This window comes from Poecilia latipinna, unplaced genomic scaffold (assembly GCF_001443285.1).
Source record: "Poecilia latipinna isolate Pla-1442-1.1 unplaced genomic scaffold, P_latipinna-1.0 Scaffold326, whole genome shotgun sequence".
NCBI classification, from domain to species: Eukaryota; Metazoa; Chordata; class Actinopteri; order Cyprinodontiformes; family Poeciliidae; genus Poecilia; species Poecilia latipinna.
In genome coordinates, this window is record NW_015112942.1 from 39,958 (window position 1) to 63,922 (window position 23,965).

Genomic DNA, 23,965 nt, shown 5'->3' on the forward strand with positions numbered 1-23,965 from the left:
TTGTGATGGTTAAACACAGTCCAGACTAAAACTGAAATAGTCTGTGAAGTTTAGCAGATGCAAGTAGATGCTAACTTTACCATTGGTAGCAGCTAAGGGTTAGCCTTTTGTGGTATTATCACAGAGCTTCTACAGCATTTATATTTTGTTTCACTCTGTCATTGCTTCTTTTATTGTGTGTTTCAAAAGCTGTGGATTGCTAAAGGGCTTCTATTATGCAAAGTTGTATTTTATTTGGACACCCCCCCCCCACAAAAAAAAAAAAAAACTTCCAGCCACTTTTTGGAAATAAGTAAATATTTTGTTGGTGCCTAGAAACCCCAGCTGAACCCAAGCGGAGCTCTGCTCATTTCATAATTAAAAAACAAGCATATTTGGTCAGCTGATTTTATGGTTGTATGCACTGTACAATAATGGCTCCTGGAAAAAGACAAGTGTTTTGTTATTGTCTGCAATAAACATGTATCCATGAATTGTCCCAGTCAAGGAGAGCGGAGCTACTTGGGTTTATTTTACTTTTAATTGCATTGTCCCAGCCACATTGTCAAAGAAAATTGTAGTTTGTGTGAATCACATCACAACAAACTCTTGAAAACTGACAGCACACAGCAGGATTTACCAACAGATCTTGACTGGAGGATAGTTCTGGCCCGACTGGCCAAGATCAAAACACACTTTGATCATATTAAACAACGCCAACATCATAGGACGGTACGTTATTTAAATATGACCCATTGTCACATTTGAACCATCATTACTGACACAGAAGCCAGTGATTGTTCACATAGGAAAAGAAATTAGAAACCATTCCACCATCAATGCCCTTCCTGTGTGAAATATGTACAGTAGGTGGCAGGTTTGTTTTTAACAAGACAGTAAAAGTTTATAAAACAGCATAAAAGAAATTTCAGTTTGAAAGAACTATGTTTATTTAGATTCTCAAATTAGGGAGAAATGGAGCGGGAGATTGGTAGATAGATAGGTGTAGTATAGAGGTGCAAGACCTCCGTTAGGGATATGGTGAGAAACTTAGTCACCAGAAGGGACTCAGAGTAGAGCCACTGCTTCTCCACATCGAGAGGAGCCTGTTGAGGTGGCTCAGGCTTCTTGTTAGGATGCCCTCTGGACGCTGCCCTGGTGAGGTGTTCCAGGCACGTCCTACCTGGAGGAGACCCAGAGGAAGACCCAGGAAATGCTGGAGGAACTGCGTTTCTCTGCTGGCCTGGGAACGCCTTGAGATTCCCCTGGAGGAGAGCTCGCCCAAGTGGCTGGGTAGAGGGAAGTCTGGGCCTCCCCACCTGCCTCCCCTATTAAGTGGATGACAATCGATGGATAGATATTTTCATTGATTTTTTTTCAATTAAATTTAATATATGCTGTATGTTGTACCCCCGCCTCTCGCCCGGAACGTTAGCTGGAGATAGGCACCAGCACCCCTCCCAACCCCACTGAGGGACAAGGGTGTTCAGAAAATGGATGGATGGATGTATGTTGTAAATTTCTTAAAAGTCATTTATCAAGTACGTGCGCTCAAGACCAGTATGAAAACCTTGGCTGACATTACTCAGATCAAACTCTTCTAATAATTGCTGACCAGATGTTTGCATGTCTCCTCTGGTATTTTGACAGTTTATCTTCAGTGATGAGCTCCAAGTCTTTGATGTTGGGAGCCCACATTGCCATTACCCTATATTTGGCTCATTTTGTTAAAATTATATCCTCGACAGACAATAAAGATTGAAATATTACTTAAAACTTAAATCTGATGAGGGTATTTTGGACTAGTATAATACCTAGTGCAATTTTATTCTTACCTCTGTCACATTAAGTTTAAAGTAATAATTAAATTTATTAAACGAAAAAAAGTAATTTATTGATCTGAACATGTGTTTCTCGAGGATTTTGTGATAGAGGATCTAAAAATAAATATCAATAGTGACTGAATCAAATAAAGTTTTAGTAGAAAGTGCCTTTCCTGAGTTGCAAAGCCAAGTTGACGGACACCTTCAGACTCCAGTTCAGGTTTTCTGAGCAACACTTTGAAGACCGACAAATTCAATTAAAGGACTCCTCTTCCCACTTGGAGCCGGTCTCCAGGGCAGATCTTCCGGGCGACTTGCCCCGTAAGAAATTAGAAAATGCTACAATAAAACCCTAAAAAAAAAACCCAGAAAATTATGTGGGAAGTTTTTTCCTTTTTTAATGAACGGCCAAGAGCTGAACACCGTAACCACACACGTCCCTTTAACTGGAAGTCAGCGAAGTAGCGCAGGTAAGAGAGTTTCCCTTTTCCTCTCAACTACTCTCCACGCTCATTTCATTTCCAAAACACACGCTTCGGCAGCAAATGACATCAAAGTGTGTCGGTGTCCAACAGTGACAGGGACATATAGACATACGAAGGAGTGTGTAACATTATATGGTCGTAGGACCTGTCGGTAAATCCGGTCCGTGTCTCGCTAGAGCGGCAGCGCCGACCGCAGCAGCAGCCGGTCTGGAGCGACTCATCCAGCCTGAGGAAACCCACTGCCACGGCTGGAAATACAGCCACACGAATAAACTTTAATAATTCACAATAAGAGGGAAGTCGGAGCTCTTAGAGAGTCGAGGGAAACTGGAGGTGAACTGTCCCGTTTCGAAGCTAAAAACAAAAACATCCAACTTTTTACGCTCAAGTCGAGGCGCTCCTCCTCTGTGAAATGTAAATCTAATGCAAGTAGAAATAAAACACACACACATGCTGGCACTTATTTGTTGTTCTGCGTATTGTTGCTTAGGCCGCGTACTTCTCCAAGAACTGAAAATAGAGAAAAAAAAAAAGAAAAAAAGAGAGACTTTTATTGGTGCGCCGAAAGTCACAGTTTTAGTCGAAACTCTTTTGGTTTTCTCCAAACAGGTAGTAAAGACTTAGCAGAGTGTCATTTACTGTAAATGGAGGAACTTCCAAAAAAATGCAATCAATTTTCAAAACCCGAATAGCGGAAGTTAAGCTGATAAAAATGGTTGTCTTAACAGTTTTTTTTTAAATTTACAGTTTGTGCAAATGACACTAAAGTTTTTAATAAAATATAACTGATTGATATAAATGAATAATTGCTAAAATGTTTCATACAAAATGCTGTGTAAACCTCATTCGTTTCTGATGCTGGTCACTATTTCCCATAGAGCTCCAGCCGCCAGTGACAGACAGTTTTTCTGACTTCCATCTACTGAAGAAAAAAAAAAAAACTTATCAGAGCTCTCTGCATGTTCGCTTAGTTTAGGTCTGTACAAAACACCTTTATGATCTGAGATTTAATTTAACATGCCTCTGTAAAGAGGTCACCATTTGTTCTCTTGTGCATGTATAAATTTCTTCTGTATGCTTTCTTGTGTTTATTATATTATTCATACTCATAATAATAATAAACACTGGATACGAATGAGTACAAGAATAGATCACTGGCACTTTAAGCCCGGATTTCTCATATTCTCGCCGGATCCTTCTCCTTTGCTAATTATTGTGTTGTTTTCAGAGCAAATATGTCATATCCATGGCGACCAGGCAGGTTTATTGTCTCTCCTGTGCAATAGCTCACAAAAGTAATTAATTACCCTTTTTCCCTTTCCCTCTTGTCTTTGGTTTAAGCAGATCAGGGGAGGAAGATGGAAAGCCATCTTTCATATTAAAAATGCCACTGCTATTACAACTAAAGGTAAACAAAAGTTTTTCCCCCCCCGCTTTTCAGCTTCTGATGTCCCTTTCATGCCATGATTTATTATTATTAGGCTTTTTTTTTTTTTTTACAAATCACTTGAAAACAGATCATTTTCTCATGTAAAAAAGATGCATTTATGCGTGCACTGTGCGCTTTTGAAGTATTTTTCTTTTTTTTCCCATTGTATCCTTGCGATGCAGCAGCTGTTCAGCCTAACTGTTGCAGATGTATTCATGCATGCAGAGCGAGCACACACTTGGCACTTTACACAGGCACGCTTTAAAAAAACACATGTTTAGACATGAAATCAGCTTGCATTTTGTGTGTTTTTTTGAACAGAAACCATTAGCCAGTCTAAAGGTAAGTTTGTTCTGGTGATGTCTTTTATTTTTTGAGGTCACCAAACTATAATACCCAACAGCAGGTGACCCCTGCAGGGCACACAGTAGTGCTGCTCAGTGCTTCGGAAGGGGTATTGTAGATGTACTTTTTATGTGCTTTGTACAAACAGAGCTGCAAAGTGACCAAGTCCGAGGAGTTTCCAGCTCCTCGTCCCTCAGTGTAACCCTCGGCTGTGACGGCACGTGTCTGCTGTGCGAAGGTCCATCTCTAGCTGGACACCAGCCAACCTTCACTGTCAGCCCTTATGCTACAGGTTCTCATCTCTCTGCGACTGTGATGAGACGCTGCAGTATCCATCTGTCAAACATGCTGCCCCTCATTCGCTTTCTCCCTCTGCCTCCCTTTCAACAGATAAGTCAGTCACAGCCCTTACAATCAACTTGTTAAGGTTTCACGAGTCTTAATTGGATCCGGAGATGCACTGTTCAGAAATCCAATCATTGGCTGTTTCTTAGTTTTCGCCTGCTGATTTGGATTTTAGCTCATTGTGGTTTCCCTTTAGGAACTGCAACATAGGAAGATATCAGGGCAAAATTCAAAACTTTTTTTCTGATATTTCTGCTGCAAGTTGTTACTAATTGTATAAGGAGAAGCTGCAGAATCACATTGTGAGCATGAGGGAGTGGTTACTGTAAAAGGCATTACTTATTTTAAAACAAAAATAATATGAATTTCTTTCCAAATTGTTTAAGGAACTAATGTTTTATACCCTGGTTTCAACATCCTTTTTAAGTGACTAACACATTTGGTGCTGTTGGGACTGATAAAACAGCAGTCTCAAACTAATCTAACGTTGCGATTTCCAAAAAGGCTGATTAAAAATCCAAACTCCTCTGCAATAGACAGAAGTTGAATGCTCGAAAGGATAAAACAGATCAGATAAATTTTTCTGTAAGATGTTCGTCCTTCCTGTTATCTGTACAGGAAGTTTAGTGTCACACATGCTATTTAAACACAGGTCAACATCATGCCATGAAATGCTTGCTTCCCTTTACTGTAAATGAATATCAAATGATAAGCATCGCTTAAAAGAACACCACAAGTATAGTAAAAAGTAAAAAGTGTGTGACTGTACACTGTAAATCAGAGTCCATTTTAAACGAGGGGATGGGGGACGGTTTAAAAAAAACACAAGTGTGAGGTTAGAGCTGTTACTGTTCATCTGCTTCCCTTTTTTTCTGACACGTCTACCTCTGACCTCATTCCTAAACGCCTCACTTGGGCTCAAAACGGCTAACGTTGAGCCTTCGTCCTTCAGTCTCAGCATCCACTCTGAAGAGTGTTGTTAATACCACATTCTTACATGCATTTGGGTATGGTGCGTTCACTGACTGGAAAAAGATCTGATCTGTTTTGATCCTTTTGACTTTAAGGTAATCTGTCTCTTAAACAGACTGCGGTTGCTGCCTGTGGGGGAAGCTAAACTGGGTTAGGACCTCGCCGTTTAAACGACGTACGATCCAACATTTCTATTGCTCGCAGCCCGATCAGTCAGTTAAATGCCTCATGTCTCATAAGTACCCATCTGCATCTGTCAGGGGGTGTGTAGAATTAAGCCCGTGTGTATTCCTCTTCTGTTTGACCTTGGATGTGGACCTCCGGCCTTTGATGTCAAATAAGCATCAGTAATCCCTAGTGGCATTTGACAGGCTTCAGGAGCCATTACTTTTGTTTCCCCAGCACATAAGCTTCATCAATTGCCGTCAGTGTAATGATTTTGTATACAAATTCCCATCGCCTCAACCCATAGTGTTATCGCGGCAAAAGTATACAGCCTCCAACACGTACGGTTATACCAGCACAAATAGCGCACATGTTTTTTTAATCATCATTATTGTTTTGATTTTAGTGCTGAGGAAATGTCCTTTTTGCATGCTTGATCAGCCAGTAGAGAAATCCAATATAATGGAGGTTCAAGGTGAATTGCATCCCTTACATCGAATCCCACCCCACCACCTCCCAATACTCTCTCCCCGCTTCGGCTCCAGGAATATTCCCAAGCAAAATAAACAAATCACACAGACAACAGTAATATAGGGTTGATTTTGAAGGCATGAAATAAGTATCGATTAAATCCTGCAGTTCATAGATGAAAATGGCCCTTTTGGTGATTTGTCCTGAGTCCTCTCAATACGCTAAGGGAAGAGATGAACAGAGGAGAGAGACTGGAGAGGAGGAACGCAGAGAGAAATGAGCCAAGTGAGAAACAGAAAGAAGAGCTTTTGCAGACTTAAGAAAGAAACAAGCTTCCCCTTTCTGAGCTCATTATCATTCTTAATAAGTCTTAAGGAAAGTAGATGCGTCGAGAGTAAATGCACGGTAATCCTTACACTGGCCAAGGTTAGCAGGGACGTCAATGCGCACGCACCGTTTCCAGCTGGCCACTTTGGGACAGGACAGGGATCGCAATAAAGGATAGATGTTCAAGGAGAAAGTGGGGACATTTAGACGGTGTGTAAAGGTTAGGAGCCCTTTACCCCAGCTTTTAGCTTTTCCCCGACTCTGCCACCTGGCATTTAATGAGCAAACAGATCTGCATATGAGTGAAAAACAGCAATATTTGGCCATTAGACTGGTAGCAATATGTAATAATTCAGGTGAAGAACTGGAAAGGTGAAAAATGTGATGTCTGATGACTAAAAATATTTACACAGACTAACTGTTGACTGCAGTGTGTGTCTGGCTCAGTGATTTTTGGGAGTGGTCCAGAAAGCAAGCCTTTAAATGAATTCAATAAACTGGTGACCAATTAAGTCATTTAACAAATTGCCAGTTACTTGCAGTGGTTGTTCAGCCATGTTGCTTTAATGGAAATCCGATGGAGTATACTGCACTAAGTTTACAGTTCAATGTTGTCTAACAGCACTGCTATTAATATTAAAGCATTTCTATTTGTTAATCAAATGAATCCTGGGAAAGAATGTTCATCTTCTGTAGTGAACAAGGATTGTATTTGTGAATGGGGCTGGTCATCTTTACTATTATTGAGAGTAAAAGCGTATACATTTCTGATGAAGAGTGCAACTTTATGTCTACGTGCAAATATAGAAGACAGAAAAAGCTGGGTTTTTTTGCCAAAGCATGAATGATAAACAGCAAGAATATCAGGCTGTCCCAGTTTAAAAATACACCGGTGCAAAGCTTCATGGAAATATAAAAACAAATTTTGAATGCAGAACTTTGGTGAATGAGACACCCTTTATCAAACATAAATAGGGAATCTCTTGCTTGGTTGTACAGATAAATAACAGGCATTCCTTGTCTGAAATATTCAGCTAATTTATAGTCTATCTGTGCTATTATGTAAAATAATAATCTATTTCCTTTGGCTACCTTGTAAAGGAGGGCTGAAACTAAATAATTTGGCACATCCTCCGGGATGATTGAACACAATCACAAAACCTGTTGACAACAGAATACATAAAAAAATCATATTGACTGAAGAGAGGATGAAAATCCACACAGCACAGACCCCTAGGAGCCTTTCACTGCCATTTCTGTCCTGAAACAATCTGAACAGGGTCTGAAACCTTTGAACAAATATCCTGAAAGAATGAATTATTTGAACATGCTTGGGGTGGTTTTGGTGAAGGATTTAAGTTTAACCAAAGACATTTTGATAAAACACTGCCCAGTAGTTCTACTGGATTGGACAGCTGTAGAGGTTGATAGAGGTTTTACTTCGTTTTCTCTATAGATAGCCTGGAGACAACAGAGCTGGTTATATTACGAGAAGCATCAACAGCAGCTATCACATAAAAACACTGCAAAGTCTCTTGGTAGATATATTAATAATACTGAGACGTCTCTGGGTTGCTTCACATTTGCTCTTGATACTCCTTGTGGTCTTTCTTTACTCTTATGTTGCTCTGACTGCAGTCTCTATTTGTCCACTCAGAGTGGAGAGGTGTTTGAATGTGGAATATTCTTCTGGAATCAAAACATAGTACTTTTCCAGTATTACGACTTTGTTTTTGGAGGGCTTTGAAATAGTCCATGCTTTTTGTTAAAAACCTCTCAATTGTCATTCAAACTGAAAAGGAAATTAGTTTAAACTTCCTCTTTCTTTCTCTTACCCACAATGTAAAGATGTCCTTCTAAACCTGTCACGGATTTTAAGAGTTTTTTATAAGTTGGGCTTCGAAAAACCTCTTCTGGATGTCAACAGCTATTGGTTCTAAGCAATTACATAAGTTGAAAATTAACCTGAAATAATGTGGAAAATTTACCTATAAAATAAAGACCCCCAGAAGAACGGCAATAATAATTTTAAAGAGTTTTTACTGAATGAAAAATCTGAGATAAATGAACAAATGCTTCTATAAACAGTGTTCTGCTTTGGGTTTATTGCTAATGCAAATCCCAGACAGAAAGTAGTCTTCTCAGACACTGGAAAAAAATGATCAGTCAATGATCAACCTTGATCAATCTAATTGGGCCAGACATCTTTATTGTTGGTTGTAGGTGTCACTCAGTCCATGACTCTCTGACTCTTCCTCCTCAGTGTAGGAATTAGAAAAGCTTTCAGAAGTTACCCCATTGCGAGGGCAGCAGTTGTTGATCACAAAAAAGTTGTCTAAAAATTAACTCTATCAGTTTTTTAAACTCTCTTATTTTGGTTCATAGAGAAAGACAGTTCCTAAACATTACGTGAGAATATTTAACTGAATGCAAAAAGAAGTCTAATTCAACATCTAGACACGCTTTGCAACATGCTAAGGTTTAAACTCAGGAATGTGTGTATTTCAAATGCTTCCTTAGGCTTAAACTGGCAGAATGGTGATTGGTTTAAAATAGGAAATCCTTTGGCATGTATCAGTTCCAACTAAATGTGATCGTACCAACGCAGCATCATCTGGAAGATAAAATATGATTTAAACTCAATCAAAAATCTTAATTAATGGTTTATGCACAGTTCTGGTCAGAGAGAGTGACGAGTGTAAAAAGTCAGATTTCTAAGTGGTTTATGAAGCTACAGTTTTAAAGTTTAATTTTCAAAGAAGGTCTAGGAAACCTAAGAGAGAATTTGTTTTGAGTTTTATTCTCAAAACAAATTTGAGAATAAAATTTGTTTTATTCTCAATAAAATAAATTTTATTGTTTTATTGAGAATAAAACAATAAAATAGTTTTATTGTTTTATAAATACAACAATTTTATTGGACAACTGAATACAACGGTATTCAGTTGTCCAGGTCAAGTGAATACCTTGGCATCAGTTTTTCAGTTCAACCCTGCGTTTTAGATGATTTACGCACTTACCCCTGTCTGTCACGTTACAAAGAACAGTGACCCACAGAAGCAAGTCTACATCACGATTCTTCCTATTTAACTCAATTTTGGTTTCGGCTATGTTGGCAACCCACCCCCTCCACCCCTTCGCCAACCATCCTCGGCCCTCCGGGGAGCCTTGGAAGACAAGAGCGCCATCGCCATGGTGATGTGAACACAGATCTCACATACACCGGTCCATTGTGACTGTCGTGCGTTGAGGTGAGAGGGAACAAAATGTTACAGCAACAGGTTTTTTTTTTGTTTTTGCCGCAGTTCCCAGAGGAAATTTGCTCAGATCCGTGTTCTTGGTTGCACCGGAGAGACTGTGGGATTTAAGGAAACAAGCTCACTGGGGAAACATGGAAAGAAACTCCAAATATGTATTTCTGATTCTTTGAAAACAGTCTTGTGCTTTATTAAGTGAATGCCATATCTCAATTTCCTCTGTGGTGTGTGTGTGGAGGGGTTAGTTTGTGGTAGTCGTTGTACGGTTGAGTGATAATCAGTACTATCTGTATCTTTTGTTAGTTTACTGTTGGCAAAGTAAAGCTACAAAAATTATATAAAAAGTTCTTGTCATCTTGCATCTTAATTTGAAATTCTGAACCTATAATTTTGATGTAACTATAGATTTGTGCAGATTGACTATACTCTATATAATATTAAGTGAAAATCCTACAGAGAGGGTGTTACATTCAGCTCAGAAGATGTAATGTTGAGTTCAAGAGGACTAGATTTTAGTAACGTTATTTTTAAAAAAATAAACATTTTGAGGAGTTTTAGGAGGCTGCAAGTACAGTAAAGGGTTGTATACATTACAAACTTTTTAAGAGACTTTAATCTCTTTAGAATAGTTCAGTCCAGATTTAACTAGTCAATATATTGATGTTCCTGCTAGTTTTTTAAACAAATAAGTTAACTAAATTCCACTTGGTTTTATATAATCCCCGTTCAGTGAAGGATTATTCAGTTCAGGTTTAAAGAGCACAAATTGTTGTTGAAAAGATAATCTTTAATATTTTTGTTTCAATGGGTTAGCAATATGTAGATTGTATTGTATATTTCATTGTGATAGATAACTTTAAGCTACAATGTAGCAAAACTCTTGATAATAGCCATCTTTAAGTGAATATGCTTATGGTGCTTAATATTAAACCAGTTAGCAACACTGGGAGTTTGACAAGCTGGTAATTTTGGCTTGGCTGTTTGCTCTAGTAGCAAGCCTGCAGTCTGCTGCTTGTTCTTTTTAAACTGTGTTTTCTCAATAAGAGCGATGGGTGGCGGCCCTTTAATTTCCACATGATGAACATTCACTTTTATTGATCCAAGAAATTATTCAAACTGCTTAATCTGTCTTTTCTGTAATCCAGAGCAGCCTGTTTAAGCCAGCTAACTTGCAGTATTTGGGAAAGAGGGACGGTGTGCCATTCTATGCTCTGTCCAGCTGAAGAGAATCCAATAATTTTGTTATTTCCGCTTATATCTCACAAAAGATCTTTAAACTGATGGAGGATTTTTGTAGTTTTAAAACCATGCGTTTTAAAAACCTGTCCTCTTCAGATGTTATGAAGGCAGAATGTTTAAAGGTACTTCTATTTCTGCTGCTGCATCTCGTGATTAGCTGATGGTAATTCCCTCCGAGCAATAAGTTGATGGTGCTCTTTGATCTGCCGCGGTCCTTGCAGCACGCTATTGGCTGCAAACCTTGAAGATGGAAGGCTCTTATAGGCAATGTGGCACTGAAAAGGTGGAGCAGCTTTTGCCCTCAACCCCAGGGTAGATGTGGGCTTTGTCCTGTGACAGATTCAGGGTTGCCCTCCGTCTCAGAGGTTGTGAGGAAGAGGTCAGCCTGTGCCAGAGGGCCCTGGGGGGACTTCATACTCCCAACCCTAACGTCTGGTGTAATGTCTAGGCCTCCTGCACTCTGCTCATATGTTAAAAAAAAATATTGAAGAAGCACACATTCCAATCATCATTTTTACTTTGGTTTTGGGATCACTGCCGTGTGCTGGATACTGGAACTCTCAATTTGACCTGTTTTAATATTCAAGAGCCACAAGTCTCATTAATATTTGTTGATACGTAAGCCGTAGCAGTCAGGTCTTTTCATGCCAAGTCTGTAAGAGGCTGCTATCTTTGTTCCCTGAGCAGATGCAAAGGTGGAGGTCCTGAGAGATCCTTTTATGTTTGGAGACCTCTCCTTGCTCCTTTAACTGCGACCTTAACCACATCACTGCTCCGTCTCAATCAGCTCTCCGCTGTAATCCCACTTCACAATTCCTCTTGGCTAAGAGAGTAAATAAATTTTTCAGCATTTATTAGAATACAGCTTGCCAGAAGGGACTCCTTTCTCCTCTCTCCTATTGCTGCTCCAGTAATTAGTAAATTGATTAGGAGAACTTCAACACACCTCCTTGGCTCTTATCTCCCCATTCTAAGACAATATTGCGGTGCCATGGGACAGCGTAAATATTTTAAGGAAAACCCTCAGTGAATCTCATTAAATGGCTCTGGGGCAGAGCAGCTGTCTCCTGCTGAAGGTCCCAGCCAATTTTCTAAACTCTGATTAAAGAAAAGTTTTGGATTATTTAAGCATACCATGTCCTGTGGGTCCCTTTTTTTTCCATTGCCACACTGAAGACCTCTGTGATTCTCCCACCCATTCGGTGCTAAGACTGATCTTCTCCCTTTGGATCTATTAGTTTGAAATCATTTGGGTGATGACTCTTTGAAAGTGTTGGTCATTCTGGGATGCCGTGTTCAAATGCATTGCTACAAAGACTTCTCTTTTATGCACAAATGCTAATTAAAATTTTTTTACCCCCATCCCCGTCCCCAAGCCGCCGAGGGAAAGACTTGGTAGCAATTTGGCAGATAATCAAATTGCATTTTAAATGAAGCCATTTAAAGATGACTGGGGTCTGCTCACAGGAAGACACAGTGGCACAAATTAACCTAAAAAAACATTGCTTTGTGCACAACACAACAAAACTCACATCACAATAGCTGGATGCATTTGTATTAAATAGATCACATGTGATGTTTTCTTTAATTGGGTGAAAGAAACTAAGCTGCACAGATTTGTTTCCACCAAATGCGTGCATGCAAGAATTCTGTTTTTCTTTTAATTATTATCCTCCACTCGCTAAGTGCCATCTTTTAATAATGCGCCCTCACAATCGGACCAATTGCAGCGAAATGCTAATTCGACTTGATTTGTTAACGGATGCGTTACCTAGGCAAAAAACATTTGTCCTTAATTTTAGATTTTCAGCCTGACAGAAATGGTAAACTGGGTGGAAAATATTGTCAACAGCTATGTTTGTCTCCAAAAATATGTGCTTAGAAGCTGTCCCCTCACATTTGGCATACATCATTAAGTTTGTCGTGGCCAATCAAACTGTCTGCTCACATGGCATTCCAGTACGTATTAGTGACAACTCGTTAGCGGAAAACAGAAAACTGACACAAAAAAATTTGGGAAACGGGCCTGAACTGTTTATCTCCCGGAATAAGCTAAAAGTGTGATTCTGATGAAATGATGGAATCGGATCAAACATGCATCTCCATGAATGTTGTCTTTTATATCCTCTCTTTTGCTACAGAAAGCTGAAGACACTTGCTCTTTATTTTTTCTCATGAGCAACATTTTCAGTAAATGTAACCACTATAACAGCTTATAACCATAAAACACTTTATGGCCAGCATGACAAGAGATTCTTGATTCATAAGTTTAAAGGGTTTTTAATTGATTATTATTTGCTGGTTGGGTATCAGTGACTGTGCAGTAGAAGTAAAAAAACTCTGTTGAAACCAATTTCTCCCCTTCCATCTTATGTTTCTAAGGGCCAGAGGTGTTTCTGTTGCTTTGTTGTCGTAAGGCGAGGACTTTAAACCACATATTTTGCAACATTTCTCACCAATACACATATAAAAGTATTTAAAAGTGTTTTTTTCAGCTAAGAGACATTTACTGGCGCAGCAACTGCTTTTTGTCTAGTGTAGAGCTTTGCTCCTGGTCTCAGTTATTGTGAGTATATAAACATACAGACGACAAATATTCTGCAACTGTATAGCTGCACAGATTTGTTTCCAATGTTATTCGGTATTTAAACTTTTTACAACATTTTTGATTTATTCTTTAGATCAAAAGTGAAATTTTTTTTGTTGTTGTTTTTTGGAGGGGGGATGTTTAATTTTAAATTTAATAAACTAAATCAGGAGTGCCCAGTTCCAGAGCAGCGTTAAAGTGCATCCCTTCTCCAACACACCTGAGTCCAATGGCTACATTCACTCATCAGCAGCTCATTCAGTTCTGTAGAGTTCCTGGCAAGGAGCCATTCATTGATTCAGGTGTGTTGGAGAAGGGATGTATTTAAAGTTATGTTAACACGAGGCCGCTGTTGCAAACCTCCGCTGTTTTTGGATGTTGGTTGGGGAAAAGCTCTACCTTTAGATGGCAGTGTAACATTGCTTAGACAAGCCCACCAAGATTTCTGGAATCTGCTGTAGTTGTCATGCTAGGGCTCTGTGATTTTAGCTTATCGTTGAATGCTAAGGATCAAAGCATGCGGTTTAACTCTTAACCTGCACCTGATCCTGCAGCCATGCGCCCTGCAGAGGACTTCACACTTCTGCGTCGGTTGTAGTTCATAAGCTCCACTCCGAGATCTTGTTTTAGAAAGTGCTGGTGCCAGAGACGTCGACCACTGGAGATGTGACTGGATTGCAACAAAGATTTTACAGTTTCACTGAAAACCAGCTCTGTGCAGATGAGGCCTTCGTTGTTGGATAGTAACCCTCAAGTACTGAACTTGGGCACCCCCGAGTGAAACACACAGTATTTTCTTGACAAATGTTTTCTGCTGCCTCATTTACAGAAAAGCAAGCAATACAATTGTTGGGATTATTTTTTTCCCCATGATGTTGGTCAAGAGAATGTTTAATTCACTCCTCCACAAAATGCTTGCAAGTTTATGAATCAGGAGTCTGCCTTTGAATTACTGAATGTGTTGTCTCATTTACCAGGAAATTATTAAAATGAAAAGATAGAGATGGATAGATTTCTAAATTGAGCTCAGATGTGAGTGTGGATGGATGGATGGATGGATGGATGGATGGATGGATGGATGGATGGATGGATGGATGGAGCAAGCAGCTACTTTTGGTCAGTACATCAGCCATTAAAAACTGTTTCACCTTTCTTTTAGTCTCCTTGAATGATTTGTTGGGATTTCTGTAATGGCCTCAAATATTTCTTTTTCAAGCCTCTGAAAATCTTTAATCTGTAACCTGATCAGAAACACAGAGGGTAAACTCAAGGGATGAACCACAACCAACCACTGAGACAAATTAAAGTACTCATTTGTAACTGCCTCTAGCAGCCTTTCACAAAGACAGCATTTTCCCATTTCTTTAGAGAAAACCATTAAAATCTTCTCTAAATTCTTTTTGAAAAATTACCAAGGTAACACATTAATACATCCTTCCACTTTACATATTTTAGCTTTAAAAGATTGGCCAATATTGTTGTTTATTTCGCTCCAGAAAAGATCTCCAGTAGACAGGAGGCCCCTCCTGCCCACAGCCATCTCCATCTGAAGAGACTCTTTGAAGAAACTTGCATAGTTTGAATTATTACCGTTTTTAATTTCAATTTGGAATGGTATTTTTAACTCGGATGAATTTAACTAATTAAAAATAAGTTCCAAATTGGACTTCCATAGCTGTCCAAATTTAGTCTGAACAAAAATGTTGAAAGTCAGGGTCCCTAAAAGCCCATTTAATTGAGCTTTCAATCACACTTTATCCAAGTCTAAAGAATAATTTAGCAAAACATGAAAGTCTGATTCCAGGAAAGGAAGTTATTGGTATTTTGTATCTTTCGATATATGGAATATTGTGGCCCCACTTAGCATTTTGCTGATTCTTGTAAAAGTTTATGATGGCAGAGGAAGCTGGGAGATAAAAAGCTTAAAGTAGTTTAGTTTGATACTCTGGGACAAATTTACCTATAATCTAAAGGCAACCGAAACACTATCAGTTCTGATTAATAAATCATAAAATAAAAGCATCATAATTCTCCACCTTGAGGCCTCCTAAAGCACTCTGCATGCCCATCCTATTTTGCTGTTTTTGCTCTCTAAGAAAGAGCTTTTTTTTCCCCTTTTGAAGCCACCCAATCACCGTCTTATGATGCTGATTGACAAATATTGTTGCAAACTTAATGACACAAGAGGGATTTGATTGATCAAGAGGATGACTGATCATAAAACTGCAGTCAATATTTGGCTGCAGCTTTATTTCCTCTCACAATGACAGTGTACCGGGACATCAAAGATGCACGATTACACAGATGTTGATGGCAAAACACATATTTACACTTTGTTTCTCCCTGACAGTGATAATTCTGCGTCTGTTTGAATAATATCCTATGATGCTAAGTGTTCTTAGCATATGTATTTCATTTGGAGCAATGTTTAATGGATAAAGCTGACCAATTTCTGAGTGTTTTGGATGAAACTCTTCCTCTAATTACTGCACTGTGTAGATCCTCTGGTCCCAGTCCCTCTGACTATATTAAAAAGTCTCGCTTATTTATAGAAGTAAAATATTTTAGCTTCAGAAACAATAGGATAGTTCAGTTTAACGGTACGGCAGACTTTATCTTTTTAATAAAAAAAATCCTGACTTGGTGAAAGTTTAATTAATAAGAGACTTAAAGCTCGCAGAATGAGCAAGGGAGTTGGGTCTTTAAGGAGGTACTTATTTTTCCATCTGGGCTATTCTTCGAAAAAAAAGTGTCAATTAGAGCGTTAAGCTGAAGAGACAAAAAATGTCATTAGTTCTTGGGAAAAGAATAATGGGTTTTAAATGTTTTGCTTCAGAGGAAGACCAAAAGCACAGTGAGTCTTTTGTGTTTTCATTTATTTCCTGCTATTATTAGAGTTTGGAGGAGGGATTTATTGTTCTGCGGTGCATTACGGATGACACCAAAGCCCTAGTTTTTTTTCCTCTGTTAATTTTCCTGATTTGTTATTTTTGTTTTATTGAGTTTCCATTTTTTTTCCTGCTAAATATTTGTACTAATCAGGTCATGTTTAGGAAAGCAATGAATATGACTAATCCTGGTCTTTGCTGCTTCTAATATCTTTGGGATGAATTGTCTAAAACACCGTCCTCACGAAGATAAAAAAAAAAAAAAGTCCTCCCACTTTTTGTGTGAGATTAAATTATTATTACGATATTATGATAATGCTGTCGGCTTGCTGCACAGTGCTGCAGTTATTAGCGGTGGAGCCTTGCAGCATGGAGGTCCTTGGTATGAATCCCAGTCTGAATGTCTCTATACACGAGTTTTGCTTTTTATTCTTGCTACAACCGCTAACAATTCATGCCATAAAACTTCTGTCATAGTTTTCAGAAGTACAATTTTCAGACATTTGTTTTTACATCTGGCTTCTTGTGGTGGAGATTTTGATGCATGTCTCACGTCAGCGGCGTTAAAGTTGGATGACCGTTCAGACTGCAGATGCTTTGAAAACAATTGGATACATTTTCGACTCGACGTCACATATGGATGTGGCACAGTCCAGTTTTTTTCTGTGAAAAGATGGGAATTGGGTGGAATAAGTTTGCTGTGAAACTTAACCAGCAGGATATGTGTCACATTTGACTGCTGTGTGAGCAGCTTCAAAATCTCAAATGAACCGAATTTGATTAATTTTTATTTATGTAGAACTTCTGGTACAAAGTTCTTCCCTCAATAAAATCTTCAGCATATTCCACGGGTCAACAAGCAAGCAGTGGCGTTCATCCTGGCCAGATCCCCAGTCCAATGCAGGTCCAACACAGGGACACATGAGACAAAACCCGTGCTTGCACAATTCAGCCCACTGGGAATTTCAAACCTCCAATTAACCTTACATGGTTGTTTTTGCAACGAGTGATGAAACATGCATACCTGTTACAAATGCTTCCTGGCGAATAATAAAACTACTGTGCAAAATAGAAAGAAAGCACTAAACTGAAAATTAAAAAGCTAAAATTGAAGCAATGAAAAACAAAGAATAAAAGATTAAAACCATAATTCTGGCAGTAATATAAAAAGATACTGATCTGTAATCAGGCCGGATCTTGTCTGTGATGAACATCTTGCCCGGCCATTTGAACGGTTTTTCATGCAGGCGCAAAGTGTGACATTGGTGTTTAAATGAATCCTGCATTTACTACTGGTCATAGTGCAAGAGGTTTGAGGCACTGAGCCCAAAATATGTCACTGATGTGTGCCACACACAACAGGAGATGGCTTTTGCGTCGCGGTGTGAGTGCTAGTAAATGATTGGTTACAGGAGATCCTCCAATAAATTAATTGTTTCCACTTCATGGTTAAGTATGTGCTACTCTTCCAAATCGAGTGCTGGTACTTGGTTATTACACTTTAATAGCTCGCTTGCCAAACTAACGATATATTACTCCATGTGCTGGCTCAGATCAGAGAAGATGAATTGGCTATTAATTAGAGTTGCACTGAGAGGGCACAGGGGAGAGACTACTCATAGCCTTGCAATCAGTGTCAACGGGGGCCTTTTTTCTGACTGGGACAGACAGGGCAGGCCCAGGTCACTGCGCCTTACTGAAACCAGCAAGACACTATGGAAGAGCCAGCCTCAAACTTGACCGTCTCCTTCGAGCGCATCAAAGGCCAAGTGACGTGAAGCAGCTGCGAGTTCGCCTGATGATATCTGTCAGGACCGCGGACCGAGCAGCAGAGATGTGTGGGAGTTTTCGTTTTGTGTTTTTTTTTTTCTTTTTTTTTTTTTTTCCCTTGCTTTGACTCGGCGAAGTTCCTTAACAAAAGCCTCACGTCCGGATGACTTTGAAATAGAAAGTTATGGGGGAAATATTTGACAGGCAGAGATGATTTGTAGTGAATATTATTGTTTGGCTCCCTTTTCTTGTGCAGACTCTAAATTAGGCCTTTTATCACAATTAATTAAGCTTGCCTATAGGAGATATTCCATCTTGAGCTCATCCACACCGGATAAATAAGTCAAACCAGCAGGATATATGTCCTTTTATTGGCTGACTTGATCTCAGAGGCATCTGTAGTGTGTGTGTTTGGGGGTGGGCTGCGCGGGTGTGGGGGTGCGACTTTGTGGATGAGTCTTTGCCATCATTCACTTTGAATGCGTCTTTTATGACTCGTTTTGTTAAAAACCTCTTTTTTTTTAAGGAAGGTATCAGGAGTTATAGCCTGTCCATGCAAATTAGGGAATTTTGACACTTTGTTATTCATGTCATTGCCTTTTTAAACACTTTAAGACTGTAAATTTCCCTCTGACAGGCTGCTTCAAAATTGCCACTAAATATTATTAAATATTTTAACAAGTTCCTTGTAAATATGCCCTAAATGTTTGAACGATGGGCGGGAAGAAAAATGGCTTTGCATCAACTTATTAGAAGCTATAAAAGTGGCGGTGATTTATAGCGTTTGTGGAGAAACTCTGGCTATCTTTTTTTTTTTTTTGCTTATTCTGTTGGCTTGCTTTGTTCTGATGTGCACATTAAAGAGACGAAACATTAAATTAAAAGCCTGTTGTTTCACAAGTCATGAAAATGATAGCAGAAGATGTTTTTGTACCTGTAGACCTTGAAAGACAGAATGATGGACGACAATATTTTAAAGTTTTAAAACTTCTTGCATCCTTTAGCACTTTTACTACTTGGGATATCATTGACTCAAAAGCATCTCGCTGATTGTTTTTCTGACTTTTTTTTGAGACTTATAATTTTTTTTTTGTTTTGTATCTATCATGATTATTTTAATTGTGCAGAATTCTGCTTGCAAAAAGACATTTTGATCTCTTACTGTGAGACACAGTGTCTGCCACTATGTAATACCATATCCAATAACAAATACGTTTAATTAAATAAGAACAAAATTCTTTCTATTATGCTTTATTGCGAAATTTGTAATAATTGTGTTTGGCGATGCTGCAACATGGTTGCGATGACTCAGATCTCTATAATTCACAAAGTCAATGCTCAAGGAGAAGCAAAGTGGTCTAAAAATATGTTAGGATTGTGGTTTGCCCTGTATTATTATATTAGTCTTTGAAATTTATGAGCAAATATGGGCCATTTAGAAAATCTGTGTTGTGCAGTGGCTGTAAATCTCTAGACCCTGGCATGTTTGTTAAATATTTTTTCATAAAGAGTTTAGTCACAAGTTATAAATATACACATATTTCTAAAAGAAATACAGTAATATAACATTCACTGGACATAGGGACATTAGCAAGTAGGTGCTTTGCAAAAGTGTTTTCCTGCCATGTTTTTAAATTTTTTCCAGTTACAAACTTAAGCTTCATTGGGTTTTATTGGGATTTGAGACGATAGATCCACACAAGATAACAAAATTGAGCACAACAATTGCTTACACTGCATCTTTTTTTAGAGCTTTTAGAGAAAAGGGAGCTAAATACAAAGAGATAGCACACTTTTTAGTCTTTATTTGTAAAAAAAAAAAAGTTTGAAAAAATGTGTCATTTTTACCAGTACAATTACTTTGCATTATTTTAATCCCAAGAAATCTCAAGAAAGTGCATAAAGGTTTTTTGCTAGAAATTTGACAAAGCTGGTGGTTATAGTGTCTTAGTGATAATATTTAATAACTGGAGTCTTTAGATGAAAAGACTGTTCTTTGTTCTTTGATCTCAAACCATCTCAAGGGCTAAAATATAATTTTGTCATCAATTCTAGGAGGAAATTTGCACCACAAATTGCCCAGAATAAGGCAGATTTCCTCTGATTGGGTCTGTCTCCCAGGTCATACACTAAAAAATTTGATTTCTTCTTTTTCAAACATTAAATTAGAACCTCCACCACTATTGGTCTATAACTACATTAACCAACAACATGTACTGTGACTCACTTTTTCTTAGTCTAATAAAAAATCCTATAAAGTTTTAGGATCAATTCTTTCATGTACAAATAGATAAAATCTTGCAATTGAGATCAGCAGATAAATCATCAGGACTGACCTTCCCACCATCCAAGACTTGTACAGATCTGGGGTCATACCTTAAAGGTAAATATAACTTGGCATCAGCCAGGAAAATTGGGATGGGTACATTTACTTAATTTATGGTTCTTGGACATTTGAAAATGCTGGATTCAAATGTAAATTTTTATAATCTGATGGCCTAGAAAGCCTTTCAGAGGTAATGCTAAACCAATGTTCTGTCTAGTGATCTTGATATTTCTTGATTTCTTTTTATCAGATCGACATCTGGTCCAATTTTACATCCTTATTGTGTTTTCTTTTGGGAAATTTAAAAAGGAAACACAATGCACCGCTAATTTGAAAATATCAGTCAGAACTTCACATCCACTTTTGCTTTTGGTCTGCCGTCGATAAAGTGTGACACATATCTCCGTGCTGTCTGCCCGCATCAGTCTTACCGGTTAGTATGATGTGACGGCTGCCATGTCAGCAACGCAACCCGTCTCTGTTTCTCGCTCTCTGCAGCCCTCTGTGAGTTTTCCCCGGGGTTGGCAGAAAACGAGTGCCCCCTTGTCTGAATGGCTGTAACCTTGCCATCAGCTTGTGTTTGTGCATAGGATTATTTTTCTTTACTTCCTTACAACTGCAAAAGACTTGAACAGTGATGACTCAAGCGGCGCAGAGTACACCCCGGGGAGAATTCAGCGCGAATGAAAATAACAAGTGGACTTTTTGTCTGCAGCGAGATGTGAAGATGCTGCCACTGGGCTAAAAGCCTGAGCAGATTTTGCCCACCACACACCCCTCTGGTTCATTAGATTAGGTTGTCTCGTGTTCAGGAAGTGCTGAAAGCCACTGCAGATTGTATCTAGAAAAAATGCCATCCTTGCGTCCAGAGACATTTGCCAGTCCCTGCGTTTGAATCTCCAAAGTAGTTTTCAATCCAGTTAAGGCAAGATATTGCGGTTGTCTCTTTGCGGTCCTGCATCTGCTGAAGACTCTTATCGGAAGGGTTAAGTATGAGAAAGCCTGTGTTGGTATTTCTGTGGTTGCTCATCTGCACTCTGCACATGAATTTCTCTAAATTATTTATTTTCCTGACATCGCCATATGGTGCTGTGACTTGTTTGTCTTGGAGCACAGTGGAGAAATGCAAGAGTGAGTCTGGGTTACTTCTTGTGTGTGTACATGGGAGACCCTCTTCAAACAATGCCTGGTTTTATTTCTTTTGCCGGGTGAGCTGTGTTGATGCAATTCTTTGCAACATCACACAAGAGGTCTCATCTACTTGAGTGCAAAGAGATAATGAACGCAATAGGCCCAAAATGTGGAGATGTTTCAAAGAGAGGCACTGCTTCTGGTCTGCAGTGGATGGGGGCATCTGAGAAGGCCTGGAAAAAAAAAAAAGACTGCTGATCTTCTTTGAAATGCCACAATTAATTGCTATGCGTTGTCCCAAATGTGCGGATGATTAAATGTGCTCCTAAACTGCCCTGATTTGTGGGGGCACCTTGCCGATTTTATTTGCCACTGTTAACATTTTCATTCCTGCATTATGCATGGTGCTGTGGGGCAAGGAAGTGCTGCAAACAAATGGCCTGGGGGATCAGTGTAAACACAGCGTGCCATAAGGGGGAGAGGACTAACCGTTAAGCCCAGCATCCCTGAACAAGTCTTCACCGCGAGCCTAGACATTCAGAACGACTGTGTCTCAACAACAGATCTCTGTTTGTATTGGTGAATGCCACTTACCTCAGACACTAGAGCACAGTGACTGTAAATGATCTGATCTACTGTATGATAAGACTGACCGTGGGGTTGGGTGAGATTCTCCCGCTACAAACTTCAGTAAAACAACAGTTTCTTAATATTTAGACAACAATAACAGAAAACCCCATTATATTGACACAGCATTATATATATATATATATATATATATATATATATATATATATATATATATATATATATATATATATATATATATAGATCCTAGCTGCCTTTTTTTCCACTTCCTAAATATCTATTGATTCACTGAAACATTATGTACATTCAAACTGCCACAATAAACGTTTCGAAACTTGATTTGGAAGTTTAAAACACTTTTACTTTTGATCAAAATGTAGCCTTTTTGCCCAAAAGTCGGTATATTTAGATGTATTTATGCACAAACTTGTCACGATCCGTGTTTTTGTGTTTATTTTTGAGTTTTCTGTGTTCAGTCCTGTTTCCCTGAGTCTCTGTCCTGTCCTCCCCGTTGATTACTCCCCAGGTGTGTCTCATTCCCTTGATTACCCCGTGTGTATTTAAACCCTCCTGTTGTCTGTGTTCCTCGTCGGGTCCTTGTCGTTGTCGTCGTTTGTCACTCGCCAGTAGAACTGTAAAGTCCTGGTTTGTTTGTTTCGCCAGTAGAACTGTTAAGTCCTGGTTTGTATTTGTTCTGTCTAGTCCGTTTTGTCAGTTGCTACCGGTATTTAGCTGCGTGCTTGTTCCTGCCGTGCTGCCTGCCTTGGACTGTTTGTGAGCTTATCTCTTCATTAAACCATCATCATCACCATAACCTGGGTCTCAGCGTCTCTCCTCACCACCAACACCTCACACTTCATGACAAAACTATGTTCAATGGGATGATCGAGTTGCTCTAATTTTTAACTTTAAATAACATTATTAACTGTTTTTTTTTTTACGGATCCTAATGTTTTTTATTTTGATTTTAAAATGCTGATTATTGCTTGTAAACATTAGTTTTACAGCAGATCTTCCCGATTGGAGGTGTTATTTTAGTTCCCGCACTATGACCAATGTCTGCGGGAAGCAGACATATAATAAGTGAGGGAAAAGAAGAGCAGGGTTCTTTCAGTCAGCTGACCAGTAGTGTGCAGCATCGCATATAGCCACAGAAATCTCATGTTACTCTGACACTTTTTTTTCGCATGAGCCAATGAATGGCTGTGATGCTGCAGGTTTTTGAAACTGAAACACGTCTAATTGAAAACCCAATGACAACTTTTGGATTTGAACCAACGTAACTCGTTCTGCATTATTTATTTATTTATTTATTTATTTTTGTTACCCAGGAATGCATGTCAGACGTAATGTTTCTTACTAATTAAATGCGATTCCTCCTCCTTTAACATCTATGTGTTGAGGTCACTTTTACTAGTTAATTCTGACAGCCAGTGCAGCGTGGTGCTGGCTGCTTTGCGTTGAGGGATTTTAATTCCTTATCGCAATAATCAGTGACTGATGGAAGCCTTAGTGATATATGAAGGCGTGCCAAATGACATGAGCTCCCTTTTGAACATGAAACGCCACAGAGTAGAAATATGAATTTTCACATTAGCAGCATATTAAGTCTCTGATTAGGATTTACTTGATCTGGGATCTTGGCTCTTAGAAGTGCAACGCTGCACGCCGGGCCTGCCTGAGTTGTCAGCTGTCATGGCACTGGCCCAGAGCCTCACTGCTGGCAGGTCTCCACCCTCTTACCTCCAGCTGACAATGCAAATGCAGGCAAAGTATGTGTAGCTGCTGGACAGCCCTGTATACGCTCATGTAATGCCACATGAAAGACAACTTAAGTC

General features: G+C 39.0%; 1 long non-coding RNA gene across 1 annotated transcript in view; it reads left to right on the forward strand.

The window, feature by feature from the left end:
• Positions 1-2,076: 2,076 nt before the first annotated feature.
• LOC106949117 (uncharacterized) overlaps positions 2,077-23,965 on the forward strand; it is a 101,807-nt gene continuing 79,918 nt past the window's right edge. Inside the window, exons 1-2 of the long non-coding RNA XR_001425322.1 lie at positions 2,077-2,272; positions 3,632-3,695. This is a non-coding gene — a long non-coding RNA (uncharacterized LOC106949117). The remainder of the gene's footprint in view (positions 2,273-3,631; positions 3,696-23,965) is intronic.